This window comes from Nicotiana attenuata, chromosome 10 (assembly GCF_001879085.1).
Source record: "Nicotiana attenuata strain UT chromosome 10, NIATTr2, whole genome shotgun sequence".
Lineage (NCBI taxonomy): Eukaryota > Viridiplantae > Streptophyta > Magnoliopsida > Solanales > Solanaceae > Nicotiana > Nicotiana attenuata.
Window position 1 is genome coordinate 5,644,541 of NC_031998.1, and position 21,604 is coordinate 5,666,144.

Sequence of the window (21,604 nt, forward strand, 5' to 3'; positions counted from 1 at the left end):
AAATATGAGACTCGGGCATAAGCCCGGAGTCAAATTTCGAGGTCGAGAGCCCGAGAAATGAATTTTTCTGTGAAATTGTTTTTCTGAAATTATTAAGGAAAATGGAAATGAAAATTAATTAAAAGACTATGGTATCGCGCTCGTATTTTGGTTCCGACGCCCGGTACAAGTCTTAAATATGTGTTAACCGCTTTCTGTAAAGTTTGGTCGAAATCGGATGTCATTTGACGTGTTTCGGACCTAAATATCTAAAATTTGAAGTTATGAAGTTTGAAATGAAAATGATGATCTTGAGGCTTGATTCAATGATTTTGATGTTATTTTGGCGATTTGATCGCTCGAGTAAGTCCGTAGGATGTTATTGAGTTAGTGTGTGTGATTGGTTAGGAGCCCCGAGGGCTCGGGAGTGATTCGGAGGTGGTTCGGGGTAGTTGTACATTTACAAAACATAGCAGATTTTCTGCAATTTTTGCACAGCAAATCCCTTCTTCGTGTTCGCGTTCCAGTCACGCGTTCGCGAAGCTTCAGTGGTCCCTCTTCATCGCGTTCGCGGACAATACCCCGCGTCCACATAGCCCAGGCTTCCCCTTCACCGCGTTCGCGAGTCCTCTCTCGCGTTCGCGTACTAGCCAGTCCCAGACCCCAGCCCCTTCTTCTACGCGTTCACGATTAGCACCTCGCGTTCGCGATGCCTTAATCCATCCACCCTTCGCGAACGCGGCCCCTCTCCCGCGAACGCGAAGGGCAATTTTGCCCAGCGAATTTTTAAGTTAAAAACAGAACAGTAGCTCGGGATTTTCATAAAAATACACGAACTCCTTTCTTCTCCAAGCACTTAGGCGTCCATTGAAGCTCCCTTTCATCAAAACTTCTTGGGTAAGCATTGTTCAACTTGTTTTCTTCAATTTCCTCTATTAATTACTAAATTCCTAGCCCTAAACCTTGAAATCAAAGTAGAAAATGGGGGTTTTGGGTAGAGTTAGGGCTTTGGGGATTTTGGGTGATTCAACCTCAATTTGGGGTCGAATCTTGAAATAAATTATATATTTGAACTCGTGGGGTTATGGGTGATTGGGTTTGGGTCCGAGCCTCGTGTTTGGACCATGTGGGACCGGTGTCGAATTTTGGTGTTTTTGGAAGAATGATAGGAATTTCATTTCTAGGCTATGGGATTATGTTTTTGAGCCCTTATTGATATTATTGAACTAATTATGCCTAGATATCATTGTTTCGGAGTTGGATTGTAGAGGAAAGGCGGTATTAGAGAGTTGATTGCTATTCTTGGACCGAGGTAAGTGTTTGTTCTAACTTTGGCTTGAGGGAATAGGATTAGGATGTTATTTGCTACTTGCTAAATGTGGAGTACGGTGTATAGGCATGGTGACGGTTATCTATGCACCGGAGTCTAGCATGACCGTGAGTCTTAATTGCTTTTAATTTGAATGATGTGACACAAGTTCCTTGTTTAATTGATAAATTTCATATAATGTGAACGGTTGAGGAAGAATTGTGATTGGTATATTTTGGAGCGTTAGCTCGAACAAGAATGTGATAGTTGAGAAAGAATTGATTTAAAAGAGGATGTGTTGTGATTATTCCCTTGCCGGGACGTGTAGACTATTATTATGTACTCTCCCTTGCCGGGATATTTGGGCTGTTAGCTGTACCCTTGCCGGGTTAAAGTGTTATGTTGTCGAATTCCCCTAATGAGGCCTTCTTTACAAAGCCAGATATTTTGAACTATGATATGGGATCGTGTGGCACGCCGTCCACTTATATTCTATAATATGGGATCGTGTGGCACGCCGTCCACTTATATATATATTATGAAATGGGATCGTGTGGCACGCCGTCCACTTATATTCTATAATATGGGATCGTGTGGCACGCCGTCCACTTATATATATATTATGAAATGGGATCGTGTGGCACGCCGTCCACTTATATTCTATAATATGGGATCGTGTGGCACGCCGTCCACTTATATATATATTATATGGGATCATGTGGCACGTCGTCCACTTATATATTATGAAATGGGATCGTGTGGCACGCCGTCCACTTATGAATTAAGAAATGGGATCGTGTGGCGCGCCGACCACTTATATATGAGCTATGGTATTGAGATAGTTTCGTCGTTATATCCGTTGTACCTCGTATTCGCTTGAGTTTTTCCCCGTAGTCATGTCCCATTTTACCCCGTTTACGTTTGATATTCTCTGTTGTTATTTCTGTTGCCTATGTATATATATATATATATATATCTGCACAGGTTGTTTTTGGTAGGTCCTGTCTAGCCTCGTCACTACTTCGCCGGGGTTAGGACAGGCACTTACCAGCACATGGGGTCGGTTGTGCTGATGCTACACTTCTGTGCTTTTTGCACAGATCATAGTACCGGAGCAGGAGCCTTTGGTCAGCAGTAGGAGCGTTAGGAGCTTACTTCAGTCCGGAGATTTCCGAGGTAGCGTCCGCATGGCCCGGAGTCTCTCTTATCTCTGTCTTTCGTTTGATTTCCCTTGTATCGGATCAGACAGTACTGTATTCTTATTCAGAATTTGTTTTTAGCATTCGGTAGAAGTTCGTGAGTTAGTGACACCAGATCTGGGTAGAGGTGTATTTGAATTTCCGCACTTGGTTTCAGTTATTTATGTTTCGGGACTTCCGCTTTTATATTAATTGCCTCGTTCTTCTTTATACTGTTAATGATGTTGAGAGAAGTGTTAAATTAATTGGCTTGCCTAGGTCCTATTAGTAGGCGCCATCACGACTCCCGAGGGTGGGAAATTCGGGTCGTGACAGCCTTTCAAAGCGCCAATTCACAAAATACTATTAATATTCACCAAATGCTATCAAAATTAGCCCAATTGATTATTTAGATGTTTGTCCATCTATCTAGTCTACCTTTCCCTCTCTCCTCTTTCTCCCACTTTGTAGAATTCTATCCGAACAATTAAATAAAGTCATATGAAAATTTAGAGTAGAAGAATTTATGAAATATTCACTAGTAAAGCAAATTATAACATACAACACCAAGATATATAGACTACAATGATGATGATTTTTCAACCAATTTTTTTTTTTTTTTTTGTCATCTTAGTATTTTGTTTTCTGACGTGTCCATTTTGCATACCCAACAACAAAAATATTAAATATTTCTACATTTACAAGATGCTTAGAAAAGTATAATTATGTGAATTACAGTGATCTACATTGCTTATAGTACAAATGCATAAATCATACATATGTACGAAGTATATGTATCTCCTTGGACTCTGTTTAATTTTATTTGATTGTTTGGTTACTTGGGAAGCGAACAAGATGAGCTAAAACTTCATATAAAGCCATTAAAGCTCGCTTAAATTTGAATTTGAAATTTTGAGTTTTCAAAATTAAAATTTATTTCAAATGAGCATCAGAATAGATTGAATACTTCTCAAGGAGTTTGAATCTAAATATAGGATGATTTGGTGGAGATTTGAGGTGATTTGAATTAATATTTGAGCCAAAATTTGAAGCCGAAGATGACACGAAAGAAGATAAAATGTGTATCCTTGGTGTATCCCTCGTGTATCATTTGTATATCCTATTTTGTATCCCTTGTGTATCCCCTGTATATTCATGTGTACCTTTTTGTTAGCTACTTGTTAGATACATGTGTCATAGAGAAAATTATAAACCCGATTTTAACTACGAATTTTGACTCCAAATCAGTCCAAATCACCTCCGATCTTCCTCAAATTTTATATTATCTCAATTATGTATTTGCAATAAATTCCAACCATACAGGTTAAAAAAAAAAATCTTTTTTTGCCCTTTTTTTTTTTTAATGTTGTACATCTTTGATAATGAATTTTAACTCCAAATCAATCCAAATTACTTCCAATCTTCACTAAATTTGTATATTATCTCATCTATGTGAATTCAACGTATTTCAACTATACCCATTGAAAAATACCATTTTTTTAAAATGTTATATATCATTTACTATAATTTTTTCTGGCTTTTTTTTTTAGCATGACTTAATGGCTAATTATTGGTAAATAATATTATGGCTATTTATGTAGTTCTCTCTTCATGAAAACCTCAATCTTTTACTGTGTTTAGATTAGGAGTGGCAAACGGACAGGTCGGTCAGGTCGGATATAGTTCGGGTCGAAAACGGGTAATGAAAAAACTGATCAATTATCCGACCCGACCCATATTTAATACGGATAAAAAATGGGTTAACCGGCGGATAATATGGGTAACCATATCATCCATTACTTCTTGGATATGATCACTTTTTGGAGAATTCTTAGTCTCCCTAATTTGGGGAACCGCAAATTTGAGGCTTTACAAATGTAAAAGTTAGACCCATTAGTTATCCATTGGTTACCCATTGGTTATCCATTCTCTAAATGGATAATATGGTTCTTATCCATATTTGACACATTTTTAAAAAGTTCATTATCCAACCCATTTTTTAGTAAATAATATGAGTGGTTAACTGTTTTCTTTTAACCATTTTGCCATCGCTAGTTTAGATCGATTTCGACTACTCAACTGAAATCATTCACTTCTTACTCCTGTTTTCTCTTTTTGCTTTTGGTCATCCCACATGCTATCTTTAGAGATTTCAAATCCAACTTTTTGTCCTAGTTTATAATTCCATTAGTGTGGTAAATGAAAAAGTAGTCTATACAAAATGTGACCATCCAAATAAGATAAAAGATTCTATGTACCATTTGAAGTTATTGATCCTTCGGGAAAAATCGTGTGGCTCGGCCTAAATAGAATAGTAGCACATCACGTTAAGAGTTCAATTAGGCAAATACATGCAGCACTAAGTCCCTTCAAACCTTTAACTATGGTATGGCAAGAACGGAAGCTTTAAGAAATCAGAGTTATCACAAGTAAAAGTAATCCCAATTTCAAATTATAATGGTGTGGCCCAAATCCATTTGATCCGTTCAACCTGCCCATATTTTAATGGGTTGGGCATGGGCTATTTCAATGATGGACTAAGTTTGGGCACAACCCAACTAAATCCACTCATTTTCAGTAGCCCTTATCAACCTATGATTGCAGCCCAAACCGACCCTAGAATAACAATTGCCCTTTAAAACTTCTAAGGATGTGTTTGATATGAAGGAAAATGTTTTTCTTAAAAAATATTCTTCTCAAAAATATTCTCTTAGAAAATGATTGATTTTATAACTTATTTTTCCATGTTTAGCTGGTGAGTAAAAATATTTTTTCAAAAAATATTTTTTAGTGTTTGATTAAAGAGACAAAATATTTTTTAGGATTTTCTATGCTACTCTCCCTCCACCTAAATCCTCATGTTTCATGTGCCCCGACTTCCCCCTCCTCCTCCTCCTCTCATGCACCCCCCCTCCCGCAAATAAAAAAAAATCCAACATTTTCAGAATCTTATTTCTTCAAGAAATCAATTATATTTAAAAAAATTCACATAAACCCAAAGGAACTAATGTGATGCTTTACTTTTTCACACAAGAACATTGAAATTTGAGCTTCATATCTGAAAAGAAAATACTCTTTTTCTTGTTGAAACAAAACAAAAGTACTCTTTCTACAACATGAAAAGAAAGTACTTATTTTATTGAAATGACAAAAAATACTTTTTCTACAACATGAAAAGAAAGTACTCTTTTTATTGAAATAAAAGAAATTTTTTTTCTACATATGAAAAGAAAATACATTGTTTGTTGAAATAAAAGAAAATATTTTTTCTACAACATGAAAATAAAGTACTCTTTTTGTTGAAATAAAAGAAAATACTTTTTCTACAATATGAAAAGAAAGTACTCTTAATAATATTTCTATTTAGGATGGGGTGGGGTAGGGGTTGGTGTGGTAGTGGGTGTGTGGGAAGTTCTAATTTTACTATTTTTATTCTAATCTTTGTTAGTATTATAAGATAAAGATATTCAAATAAAGTTCTAAATCCAAATCGAGGATAGAAATCATTAAGCATGAATTGACATTCATTCCAAAACATAAGACAAAGAGCAACATGACAGAATAACATTTACGAAAGATGAAAATAAAAATCATTGTTATGTATGAGAGACTATTTTATATATGCTTGTTTAAAAGTTGAGAATATTGTAGTTATTTGGATCAATTTTGGGTGGGTTAGGTTACAACCCATTATTTAGGTGAAAATAGCAGGGTTTAGCCAGTTTTCGGACTAGTAATTGAAAAATAGCCGGCATTTGCGAAGTCATTGAAAAATAACCATTGTTTTGCTGAAATACGGAAAGTTTCACTATAATATGTTGGATTATAGAGCTCCTGCGTATAAACTTCCAGCATATTATGTTGGAACTCCAGCACACGGAAGTTTTAGCATAATACGCTGGATTATAGAGCTCTTACGTATAAACTTCCAGCATATTATGATGGAACTCCAGCACATTATGATATTCCAGCACATTATGTTGGAATCTCATATGTAAAAAATTCGAACTCCAGCATATTATGCTGGAATATTTTTGAATTTTTAAGAGTGTTTTTGTTCAGATTTTATTGTTACATGAAAAAGTGGCTAAATTTCGATTACTTTTGAAACTGTGGCTATTCTTCAATTACCAATAATAAATCGGCTATTTCTTACTTTTTTCCCATTGTTTAGCCCATATTGACCTGCGCATCTTAACCCAAGTAAAATTTGGGCAGGGTTGGGCAGTAACCCATTTAATGAGTCAACTTATCTTAACCGGTCGAAATACAGGTCAAACTGTCACGACCCAAAACCTAACCTATCATGATGGCGCCTAACATGGTACTAGGCAAGCCGACAGCTCAGACATTACCAACACTTTCAAATGAGAAATGTACTAAACAGGTTTAAATAATTAAAACTCTCATAAATCGGATAAAAGATCACAATTCAATACGGAAGTTTCCAAAACCAGGGTGTCACTGAGTACATAAGCATCTATACAACACAAGTCTGAAATATTGTCTAAGAAAAACTGAAACTAAATAAATAAAGCTGCAGGATAGGGGAGGAGAGTCAGGGCAACTGCCTTGAAATCTCCGAATGACTAAGCTGCTCTAATAGTCAGCACCCGTCATGTCCGAAAACACTTGGATATGCACACGAAGTGCAGGGTGTAGCGTGAGTACAATCAACTCAGTAAGTAACAAGTCTAACTATGAGGCTGAAAGTAGTGACCAACTTTACAGATACAGTTCAATTACAGAATTTTAGTACAGAAATATATGCATGCTTTCAAGTTTAACATTTAAGCCCAAACAAGATATAGTACATCTCGGTATCTACATAACAGTTATATATGCCAAATGAAGTACAAACAGTAATGAAATCATATGCGTCCTCTCAGAGTATCATTCACTCATTCCTCCCATTCACTCCATCCTCTAAGTCACTCATTCCTCACAATCAGTACTCTATCCTCACAGCTACTCATTCCTCCCAATCGCTCGGCACTCGCGCTCGCACTTAGTAGGTACCTGCGCTCACTGTGGATGTGCAAACTCTGGAGGGGCGATTCTAGCCCAAGGGCTATAATAGGCCAATCATGGCATGAATTGAATAAACATGCTGCGATGTGCAGCCCGATCTCATTAATATCCTCACAATCAGTCCTTCGGCCTCACTCAGGCATCAATCTCTCTAGTCTCTCGGAAACTCAAAAATCATGATAATGATTCCAAACAATGATGATATAATGTATCAATAAAGGACAATAGAGACTGAGATATAATATGCAAATAAAAGTTGTGAATGAGTATAAAATGGGAAATTTAAAAAAAACTCAACATGTAACACGACCTCCGTGGGTCCTCACAGTACCAACACATAGCCTAAGCATGATTTCTAACATGACAGCAGCTCAATTTCTCTAACACATGGTGGAAATACAGGTAATGGAAAGATTAATCAATTATATAGGTCCATGGAATCGACGAAGTCATAATTCTTAGGGTGCACGCCCATACGCCCGTCACCTAGCATGTGCGTCACCTCAACACCAATCACATAACACGTAATTCGAGGTTTCATACCCTGAGAACCAAGTTTAGAAGTGTTACTTACCTTAAAGCGTGCAAATACCTACTCCAACACGCCCTTGCCACGCGAATCGACCTCCAAATGCCTCGAAACTAGCCACAAACTGTTCGATACCATCAACACGAGCTAAAGGAATCAATTCCATAAGAAAATACTAAGTTCTTAATCAAAAGTCAAAAAGTCAACTCAAGGGCGACCAGGGGCCCACGTCTCGGAATCTAATAAAAAGTCAAAAAAAAATCCAGAAGGCCATTCAACCACGAGTCCAACCATACCAAAATTACCAAAATCCGACACCAAATCGCCACTCAAATCCCCAAATTTAACTCTCCAAATCCCTTGCTTCAAACTCCCAAAATTACACCTCAAAAACACACAAACTAGGTGAAAAATTCAATGGGGAAACAAAATTATTGAATAAAAATGACCACAAGTGACTTACCTCAAGAAACCCCTCGAAAATCCTCCCAAAAATCGCCTTAACCCGAGCTTGAAATGTCCAAAAATGATAAAAATCGCGAATCCTCGAATTAATATGCACTGCCAGTGGTTCCGCTTCTGCGGTCCATTCAGCCGCTTCTGCGACACCGCTTTTGCGGTCAAAAATCCGCACCTGCGGACTTACACTCAACCCCGACCTGCTGCTTCGCGGCCAAAGACTTGCACCTACGGCCCCGCGTCCGCTTCTGTACGCCCAGATCCAAGTTCCAAATTTCGCACCTGCAACCACCATTCCGTTTCTACGGACTCGCAGGTGCGCTCCTCCCTCTACAACTGCGATACTCCCAAAACCAGACCGACCTCGCTTCTGCATCAATCTAGCTGCACCTGCGGCATCGCACCTGCGACCAATACCCTCGCAGGTGCGAACACACCAGCAGGCTCCCAACTTCAGCAATCGTTCAATTAAAAACTTTAATCCGTTAACCCTCCGAACTCCACTCGAGGCCCCCGAGACCTCAACCAAATATACCAACAAGTCCCAAAACACAATACGAACTTAGTCGAGCCTTCAAATCACATCAAACAACGCTAAAATCACGAATCGCGCATCGATTCAAGCCTAATGAACTATTGAACTTCTAACTTCTACATTCGATGCTGAAACCTATCATTGTGCGATTGACCTCAATTTTGCACGCAAGTCACAAATGACACAACGGACCTACTCCAACTCCCGGGACCCCAATCCAAGCCCAGTAACCACAAAGTCAACTCTCGGTCAAACTTCTAAATTTCCAACTTTCGCCATTTCAAGCCTTATTTCATTACGGACCTCCAAATCATCATCTGAACACGCGTCTAAATTCAAAATCACCTAATGGAGCTAAAGAAACCATGAAAGTTCCATTTCGGAGCCATTTACACACAAGCTAATATCCGATCAACCTTTTCAACTCAAGCTTCCAACCTTGAGACTAAGTGTCCCAACTCATTCCATAACCTCCCCCGAACTGAACCAACTATACCGACAAGTCACATAGAAACTACTAAGCATAAAATGAGCCATAAATAGGGGACGGGGCTACAACTCTCAAAACGACCGGTCGGGTCTTACATCCTCCCCCTCTTAAACAAATGTTCGTCCTCGAACGGGTCTAGACACATACCTGGAGTCTCAAATAGGTGTGGATATCTGTTCCTTATCTCCTACTCGGTCTCCCAAGTAGCCTCCTCAATTGGATGAACTCTCCACTGCACCTTCACTGAAGCTATGTCCTTTGACCTTAGTTTTCGAACATGCCGACGCAAAATAGCCATCGGCTCCACATCATAAGTTAAATCACCATCCAACTGAATCGTGCTGAAATCCAAAACATGAGACGGATCGCCGACATACTTCTGGAGCATAGAAACATGAAATATTGGATGCACACTCGACAGACTAGGTGGCAAGGCAAGCTTGTAAGCCACCTCTCAAATCTCTGAAGCACCTCAAACGGCCCAATATACCGAGAGCTTAACTTTACCTTCTTTCTGAACCTAATAACACCGTTCATGGGTGAAACCTTGAGCAGTACCTTCTTCCCAACCATGTAGGCAACATCACGAACCTTCCGATCAGCGTAACTCTTCTGTATAGACTGTGTCGTGCGAAGCCTATCCTGCATCAATTTAACTTTGCCCAAAGCATCCTAAACCAAGTTAGTACCTAATAGCCTAGCCTCACCCGACTCAAACCAACCCACCAGAGACCGACACCGTCTCCCATACAAAGCCTCATACAGAGCCATCTGAATGCTCTATTGGTAGCTGTCGTTGTAGACAAACTCTGCGAGCGGGTGAAACTGGTCCCAAGAACCCCCGAAATATATGACACAAACGTGTAGCATATCCTCCAATATCTAAATAGTGCGCTCGGACTGTTTGTCCGTCTAAGGGTGAAATATTGTACTTAACTCAACCTGTGTGCCCAACTCTCGCTGCACGGCTCTCCAAAACTGCGATGTAAACTGCGTGCCCCGACCTCAATTGATGGACACCGGCACACCGTGAAGGCCAACAATCTTGTGGATATAGATCTCAGCCAACCGCTCCGAAGAATAAGTAGTCCCAACTGGAATGAAATGCGCGAACTTGGTCAACTGATCCACAATTACCTAAATAGCATCAAACTTACTCGAAGTCCGTGGGAGTCCAACTACAAAATCCATGGTGATACGCTCCTATTTCCACTCCGGAATCTCAGGCCTCTGAAGCAGTCTGCCCGATCTCTGATGCTCATACTTCACCTGCTGCCAGTTTAGGCACCCATCTACAAACCCCACTATATCCTTCTTCATCCTCCTCCACCAATAGTGCCGCCTCAAGTCCTAATACATCTTTACGGCACCCGGATGGATAGAATACCGCGAAATGTGGGCCTCCTCAAGAATCAACTCACGTAACCCAACTACATTAGGCACACAAATCCGACCCGGCATCCTCAACACCCCATCATCTAGTAACATCCCTGACATCACCATGCTGACCATGTCTTTAAGGACAAGTAAATGGAGGTCATCATACTAGCACTCTCTAATGCGATCAAATAAGGAAGACTGAGAAACCACACAAGCTAGAACCCGGCTAGGCTCTGAAATATCTAACCTCACGAACTGGTTGGCCAAGGCCTGAACATCAACTGCAAGTGGTCTCTCACCAACAGGAATAAATGCACCAGACTCACCGCCTTTCTACTCAAGGCATCGGCCACCATATTGGCCTTACCGGGATGATACAGAATGGTAATATCATAGTCCTTTAGCAGCTCCAACCATCGCCGCTGTCTCAAATTTAGATCCTTTTTTTTGAACAAGTGCTAGAGACTCCGATGATCTGTAAATACCTCACAAGACACACCATAGAGATAGTGCCTTCAAATCTTCAATGCATGAACGATGGCAACCAACTCCAAATCATGAACAGGGTAGTTCTTCTCATGGGCTTCAACTGAAGCGAAGCATAAGCAATTGCTCTACCCCCCTGCATCAAGACACACCCAATACCAATCTGAGAAGCATTACAATACACTGTATAAGAGCCTTATACTGAAGGCAAAACTAGAACTGGAGCTGTGGTCAAGGCAGTCTTAAGCTTTTGAAAACTCTCCTCACACTCATCCGACCACCTGAAAGGAGCACCTTTCTAGGTCAATTTGGTCAAAGGCGATGCAATAGACGAGAAACCTTCCACAAAGCAACGATAATAACCGGCCAAGCCGAAAAAGCTCTGAATCTCAGTAGCTGAGGACGGTCTAGGCCAACTCTGAACCGCCTATAGCTTCTTTGGATCCACCTTAATCCCCTCACTGAACACCACGTGCCTTAAGAACGCCATCGAACTAAGCCAAAACTCACACTTGGAGAACTTGGCATAAAGTTTCTCCTCCCTCAGCCACTGCAACACAACCCTTAAATGCTGGACATACTCCTCCTAGCTACGTGAGTACACCAGGATATCATCAATGAATACTATGACAAATGAGTTGAGATATGGATGAAATGCACTATTCATCATATGCATGAGTGCTGCCGGGACATCGGTCAACCTAAAATACATCACAAGCAACTTATAATGACCATAACGGGTCCTGAATGCCGTCTTTAGAATATCCGAGTCCCGAATCTTCAAGTAGTGATACCCAGACCTCAAATCAATCTTAGAGAACACCCTCGCTCCCTGAAGCTGGTCAAATAGATCATCAATACATGGAAAAAGATACTTGTTCTTGATTGTAACTTTGTTCAACTTCTTATAGTCGATGCACATCCGTATAGTACCATCCTTCTTATTCACAAACATGACCGGTGCACCCCAAGGCGGCACATTAGGCCTAATAAACCCCTTATTAAGAAGTTACTGAAGCTGCTATTTAAATTCCTTCAACTCAACTGGTGCCATACGATATAGAGGAATAGAAATGGGCTGAGTGCCCGGCACCAAGTCAATATCCCTGTCGGGCGGCATGCCCGGCAGGCCTACAGAAAACACATCCAGAAAGTCTCGCACCAATGGAATAGAATAAATAATAGGTGTATCAGCACTAACAATCCTCACAAAGGCCAAATAAAACAGACACCCCTTCCCAACCATCTGTTGGGCCTTCAAATATAAAATCATTTTGCTGGGAACATAATCTAGAGAACCTCTCCACTTGATCCTTGGCAACCCCGGCATCGCCAAAGTCACGGTCTTAGCATGACAATACAAAATAACATGACATGGAGGCAACCAATCCATACCCAAGTCACATTGAAATCAACCATACTAAGCAATAAGAGATCAACTCTAGTCTCCAATCCCCCAATAGTCACTACACGTGATCAATATACATGCTCCACAATAATAGTATCACCCATTGGCATAGATACATGAATAGATGAAACTAAGGACTCACGGGGCATATCAAATAACGAGCAAAATATGGTGATATATACAAATAAGTGGAACCAGGGTCAAATATTACAGAAGCATCCATGTGGCATACTGAGACAATACTTGTGATCACCGCATCTGAAACAACATCATCTGGCCTGGAAGGAATAGCATAGAATCGGGCCTGACTGCCACTTGATCGGCCTCCCCCACTAGGGCGACCTCTAGCTGCTTGGGCCCCACCCCGAGCTAGCTGGGTGGGTGGTGAAGTAACTGGTGCAGAAGTCGCAGCCTGACTCCTCTGCTACACTGGACCTCCCAGGCGACGGGGACACTGTCTCCACATATGCCCAAACTCTTCGCACTCGAAGCAATTCCCCGATGGTGGTGGTGGTTGGGACTGAATTGGGCTGCGAGTACCAGAGTAACTTGATAAGTGGGGATTTTAAACCTATTATTTGCTCTCTTTTACTTGTGTTTTGGGCTTAAAATGCGTGAAGGTATTCCCGAAAACTAATGTAATATGCTTGCTTGCAGAAACTGATCAAAATGAGCCAAAAGAGGCATAATCAGCTCACAAAAGAGTCAAATCTGGAACAAAAATCAAGACTGGGCCAGGAGACCTAAACTGCGGACCACATATATATTGTGCGGCCGTGGAAGCCACAACGCGGCTGCGATCACAAATACGCGATCCGCCAAGTGAAGAATCAGAGAGTGCATTTTAAGGCCAATTGATGAGCGAGGTCCGCGCTAGAAATGTGCGGCCACATAAGTCTCACCGTGGCCGCGGTTGGAATTATGCGGACCGCGGTGGATGAGATTTAGAGAAATAATATTTCAAAGAAAAAATAATGAGTGCGATGGAAATCCACTACGCAGCCGCGATGGAAAGTATGCGGCCCTCGAAACAAATCTCAACCTACATCCAGATGATGAAAACGCGGACCGAAGTCAATATTACGTGGCCGCGAAAGCAAGAGTGCCGCCGTGGTAAGAATTACGCGGCCATGAAACCTCCACAGGGGTATTTTTGTCCGGAAATTTCAGCTTAGTATAAATAGATCTTTTTCATATTTTTAGGTTAAGTTTTGTTTTTATTGAGCACGTGAGATGGCAGGATATTCTATTTTGGGCAATTTTGTATTAGATTGATCTTGTAACATTAGCTTTTCATCTTTTAATCTAGTATTATGGATTTTATCTTTATTGCATCTTTGATTTCTGCTATTTCTATGAGTAGCTAAACCCATAGCAGGGGTTGTGACCCAACCCTAGTGTGGGTATTTGATGGGTCTTGAATTTTAGGGCTTGAATGTGTATGGGTTAGTAGTATTTAGCCTAGTTCTTGCTAGAACTATGGAATTAGTGGTTGCAAACACTGATTCATGCCTTTATGACTTAGTCTTTACTTGCGAAAGAGGGACTAAGTCTAGGAAAACTAGGCTAACAAGGAATTGGGGTGAACTCAAGAAATTGATATCCCCAATTAAAGGGTTAAACCTAGAGATAGTAATACCCGACTTGAGCTAACATCACTTGTATTGCATGAAAACCCTTTTGGACTTGAGAAAGCCAAATTTGGAAAAATCACTCAAACTACCGAGAGGTATAGAGTGAGTACCCGGGTGTGATAGTTATACTACGACCCCAATTAATCACATGATTGCCTTAGATGTTTGTTACCTATTAGATATCCACCTAGGTGCAAGTCACTACCCTAGTCCTTTTAAACCCTTGAAAATCAACATAAAAAACATTATACTTAGTTTTAACTATTGCATGCTATAGAATAGAAGTAGAAGTAGAAAACTAACCAACCATGTGTGGAAGTGTAATTAAGAGCAAAACCCACATCTAGACTCGGATATAAATCTTACTCCAAACAAATTAACTCTCTGTGGATTCGATCCCAACTTTGTTGGGTAAAACTGCATCGACCATCCTCGCTACTCAATAGTAGTGCAGGCTTGGACCCGATTAATTTTTGGCGCCGTTGCCGGGGAGTTAGACAGTTTTAGCTATATATCTGAGCATTTGTGTGTTTTGTTTTTCTTTCCTTCCGTTTTTCTAATTTGTGTGTGAATTGCTTTTAGGTACCAAATGGCTCTTAACAGTGAAGCTCTCGAAAATTTGCCATTGGGGGAGTAGGTAGATGATGATCACGTGGATGAGATTCAACCCGAAGCTCAAGCATAAAGGAGCGGTCGACCGCCTCATGATAATATTCCAAACCCTCCCTCAGCTCCTCCAAGGGCAGAACACTGGGTGTTGCCCAACAAAGGCTATGTAAGTGCAATAGTCCCGCCTCGGATTAGGGCGGGCAACTTTCAAATAACCAATGTCATGCTTACACTTTTGGAACTGAGGGGTTTCTTTACCGGAGCTCCACACCAAAATGCCTACAACCATCTCAATGGTTTTGTTGATACGTGTTGGGGGAGCAAGCAACTAATGTCTCCGAGGACGCATTGAGATTGAGGCTTTTCCCATTTTCTCTTAGGGGGAAGGCGTTGGATTGGCTAGAAAGGTTACCCAACCATTCCATCACCACTTGGGATGAGTTGGTCGAGAAGTTCATCGCAAAATTCTTTTCTCCGGGACATATGGTGACGCTAAGAGATGAGATCCTTGCTTTTATACAAGAGCCAAATGAACCGCTTCATGAGATTTGGGAAAGGTATCGGACGATTGTTAAAGAATATCCGAATAATGACATGATAGAAGCCATGATCCAACAAACATTCTATCGTGGCATCAACACTACCAACCAATGTGTAGTTAACCAACTCGCCGGGGGAAACTTCATGAACACGCCATATGCTGAAGAGTGTGAAATACTTGATGAGATGGCGGATACTTCTTCGGCGTGGCAAAGTCGAGCTAATGTGCCACAAGGTGATCCCAATGTCATTCACCTACATAAGGAGCTCCATGACCACGGCCAAGCAATAGCCGAGTTGACTACTACCACGAACCAATTGGCCAAAGCTCAGTTGCAACAAGTTCAAGGGCCAAAACAAGTGAATGCCATGGAAGCGGTGAATATGATGGTCAAGAAGAGGAGGCAACGAGGTCAACAAGTTCAAGGCAATCTGTATCAATTTGAGTAAAGTGGTAGGGGGTACAATCAAGATGATTCATATGATGATCAAAGTAAGAGGTTCAATATGTGAACAACTACCAAGGTCAACGGGGCAATGCTCTGAATTAACAACAGTGGAGATCCCAAGGAAATTGGGGAAATCAAAGTCAACAAGGAAATTGGAATAGTGGCAACAACAACAACCAAAACTATTGGGGGAACAACAATCAAAATTGGGGTAACCAAGGAAACCAAGGCAATTGGGGTGGAAACATAATAGTAATTGGGGAGGCAATAACAATCAAGGGGGTTGGAACAACAACAATCAAGGGAATCGGGGCCGGGCTTTCAAAGGCCTCTGATGTATCAACAACCAAACAACCCGCCTCCATATCCATCACAAGGTCCTAGCTCTTCCAATAATGAGATGGGATGGATTCAGACAATGTTTGAGCAAATGATGAAGAAAAATGCCGACTCCGATGCCCAATTGGCATCCCACAATACTTCTATCCAAAACTTGGAAGTCCAACTTGGCCAAATTTCTCAAGCTTTGTATACTCGCCCTAAGGGGGCACTACCAAGTAACACGGTGGTGAACCCGTAGGGTGGAAACAATACGGGCCATGCTATGGCAGTGATTACAAGAAGTGGTAGAGGTGGAGTTGCTAGTACCTCTAATGCAAGAATGGTTGTGAGTGATGATGTGTTGGTGCAATATGATGATGAGCCAGGCAATGATGTGCAAGTGAGTGATGAGACTATGAATGATAAAGTGAGGATAGACATTGATGACAACGTGGAAGAGACATAAAATGATGTGAACCCGTCTACGGAACACATGATAGACATACCGGAAATGGTAGTGCCCAAAGCCATGGCCCCTTTTCCAAGGCCTCCTCCACCATATCCTCAAAGGCTTGCAAAGCAAAACAATGAGAACCAATTCAAGAAATTTATAGATATGATGAAAAGTTTGTCCATAAATGTACCTTTGGTGGAAGCTCTAGAACAAATACCGGGATATGCCAAGTTCATGAAGGACTTGGTAACAAAGAAGAGATCAATGAACTTTGAAACAATCAAAATGACAGATCAAGTGAGTGCTATTGTGCACTCCATGGCTCCAAAGTTAGAAGACACCGGTGCCTTTATAATCCCATGCACTATTGGTAGTGCCGATTTCGCCAAAGCTTTGTGTGACATGGGGGCAAGCATTAACTTGATACAAATGGCGGATAGGACAATGAAGAGGCCATTGGGGGATAATTGATGATGTGCTAGTTCGGGTCGACAAGTTCATACTTCCTGCGGATTTTGTGATACTTGACTGTGAGGATTGGGGAAACCTTTCCTAGCTACAGGGAAGGCCTTAGTTGATGTGGAAGTAGGGGAGTCACCTTCCGGGTGGGCGATGAAAAAGTTGTGTTTCATGTTTTCAAGTCGATGAGGCACCCTAATAGCAACGAAGTAAGTTCGTTTGTGGATCTTGTGATCGAGGTGATTGTTGAAGATACAAGTGTTGTGATTAATGTGGAAGACCCTTTGGAAGCTGTATTGTTGAATCATGATGTGAATGAGGATGAAGGCTTGGTGGAATATGTCAATGCATTGCAAGGAATGGGTTCTTATACATATGAGCCCCGGAAACTTTCCTTGGATCTTGAGAACCGGAAGACTCCACCAACAAAGCCCTCAATCGAGGAGCCTACCATATTGGAGTTGAAGCCTTTGACTTCACACCTCAGGTATGAGTTCTTAGGCCCTTGTTCCACTTTACCTGTTATTCTTTCCTAATGCTTAACTAACGTGCAGGTAGATGCCACCCTTGCGGTGCTCCAAAGAAGGAAGAAGGCAATATGTTGGACATTGGCAGATATTTAGGGTATAAGCCCCGCCCTTTGCATGCATAAAATCATATTGGAGGAGGACGCCAAACCCTCCGTGGAACATCAAAGAAGGTTGAATGAGGCCATGCAAGAGGTTGTCAAGAAAGAGGTCATCAAGTGGTTGGATGCTGGGGTTGTCTACCCCATTTCTGATAGTTCATGGACTTCACCGGTACAATGTGTCCCAATGAAGGGGGGCATGACTGTGATTACAAATGACAAAAATGAGTTGATCCCGACAAGAACTGTCACCGATTGGAGGGTATGCATGGATTATAGAAAGCTCAACAAAGTGACTTGGAAAGACCATTTTTCCGCTTCCATTTCTTGATCAAATGCTGGATAGGTTAGCCCGACGTGCTTATTATTGCTTCGGTTAGCCCGACGTGCTTATTATTGCTTCTTGGATGGGTATTCCGGGTATAACTAGATTCTTATTACACCTAAAGACCAAGAGAAGACCACCTTCACTTGTCCGTATGGCACATTTGCATTCTCAAGGATGTCGTTTGGTCTATGTAATGCACCGGCTACTTTTTAGCGGTGTATGATGGCAACATTCACGGATATGGTGGAGGACTTCCTCGAGGTTTTCAGGGATCATTTCTCTGTTGTGGGGGATTCTTTTGATGAGTGTTTGGGTAATCTTGATAAAGTCTTGGCACGTTGTGAAGAGACTAACTTGGTGCTAAATTGGGAGAAGTGTCACTTTATGGTTGAGGAGGGCATTGTCCTCGGTCATAAGATCTCTAAGAATGGTATTGAAGTGGATAAAGCAAAAATTGAAGTGATATCAAAACTCCCTCCTCCTACTTCCGTCAAAGGAGAGAGGATCTTTCTAGGGCATGCAGAGTTTTACCGTCGGTTCATCGAGGATTTCTCAAAGGTGGTGAACCCCTTGTGCAAGTTGTTGGAAAAGATGCAAAATGTGTGTTCAATGATGATTGCATGAAAGCTTTTGAGCTACTCAAGTATAGTTTGACTACCACTCCCATCATTACCGCACCAAATTGGAGCTTACCATTTGAGCTCATGTGTGATGCTAGCGACATGGCGGTAGGAGCGGTATTGGGGCAAAGAATCAACAAGATATTCCATCCGGTCTACTATGATGGTAAGACCATGAACGACGCCCAAGTCAACTATACGTTGATCGAGAAAGAGCTCTTAGCCATTGTCTTTGCTATGGAAAAGTTCTGCCCGTACCTCATGGGTACCGAAGTGATTGTTCACACCGATCACGCGAGGCTTTTCTATTTGATGAGTAAGAAGGACTCAAAGGCTAGATTGATGAGGTGGGTACTTCTTCTACAAGAGTTTGATCTTGAAATCATAGACCGAAAAGGGAGTGCGAATCAAGTGGCGGACCACTTGTCCCGTTTGGAAGAGGAAGGGAGGTCCCATGATGGCCTTGAGATCAATGATTCGTTTTCGGATGAACAACTCATTTCCATGTCTTTGAACGGGATGCCTTGGTTTGCCGATGTGGCTAACTATCTTGTGAGCGGAATTGTCCTAAATGAGTTCTCTTCAAACCAAAGGAAGAAGCTCAAACGGGACTGCTTGGGTTATTATTGGGACGAGCCATATCTTTTCAAAATTTGCATCGATGGTGCTATCCAGAGATGTGTTCTAGAAGAAGAGCAATTGGGTATTCTTGAGGCTTGTCATTCCTCACCTTATAGTGGTCACCATGGTGGGGCGAGAACTGCTACAAAGGTCCTAAGCTGTGGATTCTATTGGCCTACCGTGTACAAAGATGCTAGCGAGCTTGTTAAGCGGTGTGATGATTGCCAAAGAGCCGGTGGAATTTCCAAGAAGAATGAGATGCCTCTCACTACCATCCTTGAGATTGATATTTTTGATGTATGGTGCATCGACTTTATGGGTCCATTTGTGAGTTCATGTGGGAACACCTATATTCTTGTTGTTGTGGATTACATTTCCAAATGGGTTGAAGTTGTGGCTTTGCCCAACAATGAAGCATGAAGTGTGGTGGCTCTCTTGAAGAAAAACATATTCACAAGGTTCGGCACCGCAAGGGACATTATCAAAGATGGGGGTTCTCATTTTTGTAACAAAGCCTTTGACACTTTACTCTCTAAGTATGGTGTCACCCACAAGGTGTCAACTCCCTATCACCCCCAGGCAAGCGGACAGGTTGAGGTCTCCAACAGGGAGATCAAGAGTATTCTATCCAAGACTGTCAATGCAAACCGGACTGATTGGTCAAGGAAACTCGATGATGCTTTATGGGCCTATAGAACAACTTACAAGACTCCAACTGGTATGTCTCCATATCGGTTGGTGTTTGGGAAAGCATGTCACCTCCCGGTGTAATTAGAGCATAAGGCCATGTGGGCGTTGAGGAAGTTGAACCTAGAGTGGGATGTAGCTGCCAATCTTCGGGTGGAGCAATTGAATGAACTTGATGAGTTCCGGTTCCATGCTTACTCCAGTTCGTCATTATACAAGGACAGGATGAAGTACCTATATGATAAGTATATCCGGAACAAAGAATTAAAAGAAGGTGACCTTGTTCTCTTATTCAACTCTCGGTTACGGATGTTTCCGGGAAAGCTAAAGTCAAAATGGAGCGGTCCCTTTGAAGTGGTGCATGTGACTCCTTTTCGTGCTCTAGATTTGAAAAACAAGAATGGTGAGATCTTTAGAGTCAATGGGCACCGAGTGAAGCACTACCTTGGTAAGGTTGATGATGGCCACATTGTGGCATTGATTCATTTCAAGTGAATAATGGTAACATGCGTCGTGCCGCGACGTTAAATCAGGCGCTTCTTGGGAGGCAACCCATGTGTTTTTCTTTCTTTTGATTTTCTTCTTAGAATAGGCATTGTGTTGGACTAACTGGTTGTAAAGTGTGTGTAGGAATTGGTTGTGCAGTGCAGGAAATTGACAAGGGAGAAAGTTGGCTAAGTGACAAAAGTTCGCGGACCGCTCCCAAAATTTTGCGCTCGCACAACTTTGATGCGGACTGCGAAGCTGGATTTTGGAAAATTCCAACTCTCTAAAGTTGGCATGTCAAAGTCCCTTCATGTTTTGCGGCCGCGTTCACATTTTCGCAGACCGCGGTAATTTGGCGGCCGCGGTCAATATTTCGCAGACCGCAACACTGTGTTTGAAGCAGCTCTGCGAAAAGGTAACGAGTGCGGACCGCGATAAAATTTTGCGGCCGCGCTTAGGTAAGGCGGTAGGTCCCACAATGTCTAAGTTTAAACAAGGGTTCCTTGAACATTTTACACTTTACGATCCCCGACTTTTCACTAAAAGCATTGTTCATCTCTTCTAGCTCTAAATTTTCATCTCATTCACATCAAGAGTTCATTTCCTACTACAATTTTACAATTGGTATGCTCAATTCCATGATTTGATTTTTATCACTTTTCTTTTCTTTTCTCTTTTTTTTTAATTTTCCTTTTTAAGTTAGGATTGAATGCATGCCCTAATGACAATTTAAGGACTCATTGTTGCGTAAATACATGTGGGTAGTGTTTGCATAACCTAATGGGGGTTGGGGTTAGTAACTTTGAAAGTTTAATTGTGATAAATTGTGTAATTAGTGAAAACCCTAGTTATTGGTATTCTTCAGTGCCGATTTCAAGTGATTTTCTCGGCGCGGTCCCTTTTTCGGTGTCCGCGGTCCCTTTTTCGGGGTTAGCGGTAGGGTATGCGGCAGTGTCCAAAATTTTGCGGTCCGTGATACCCTAA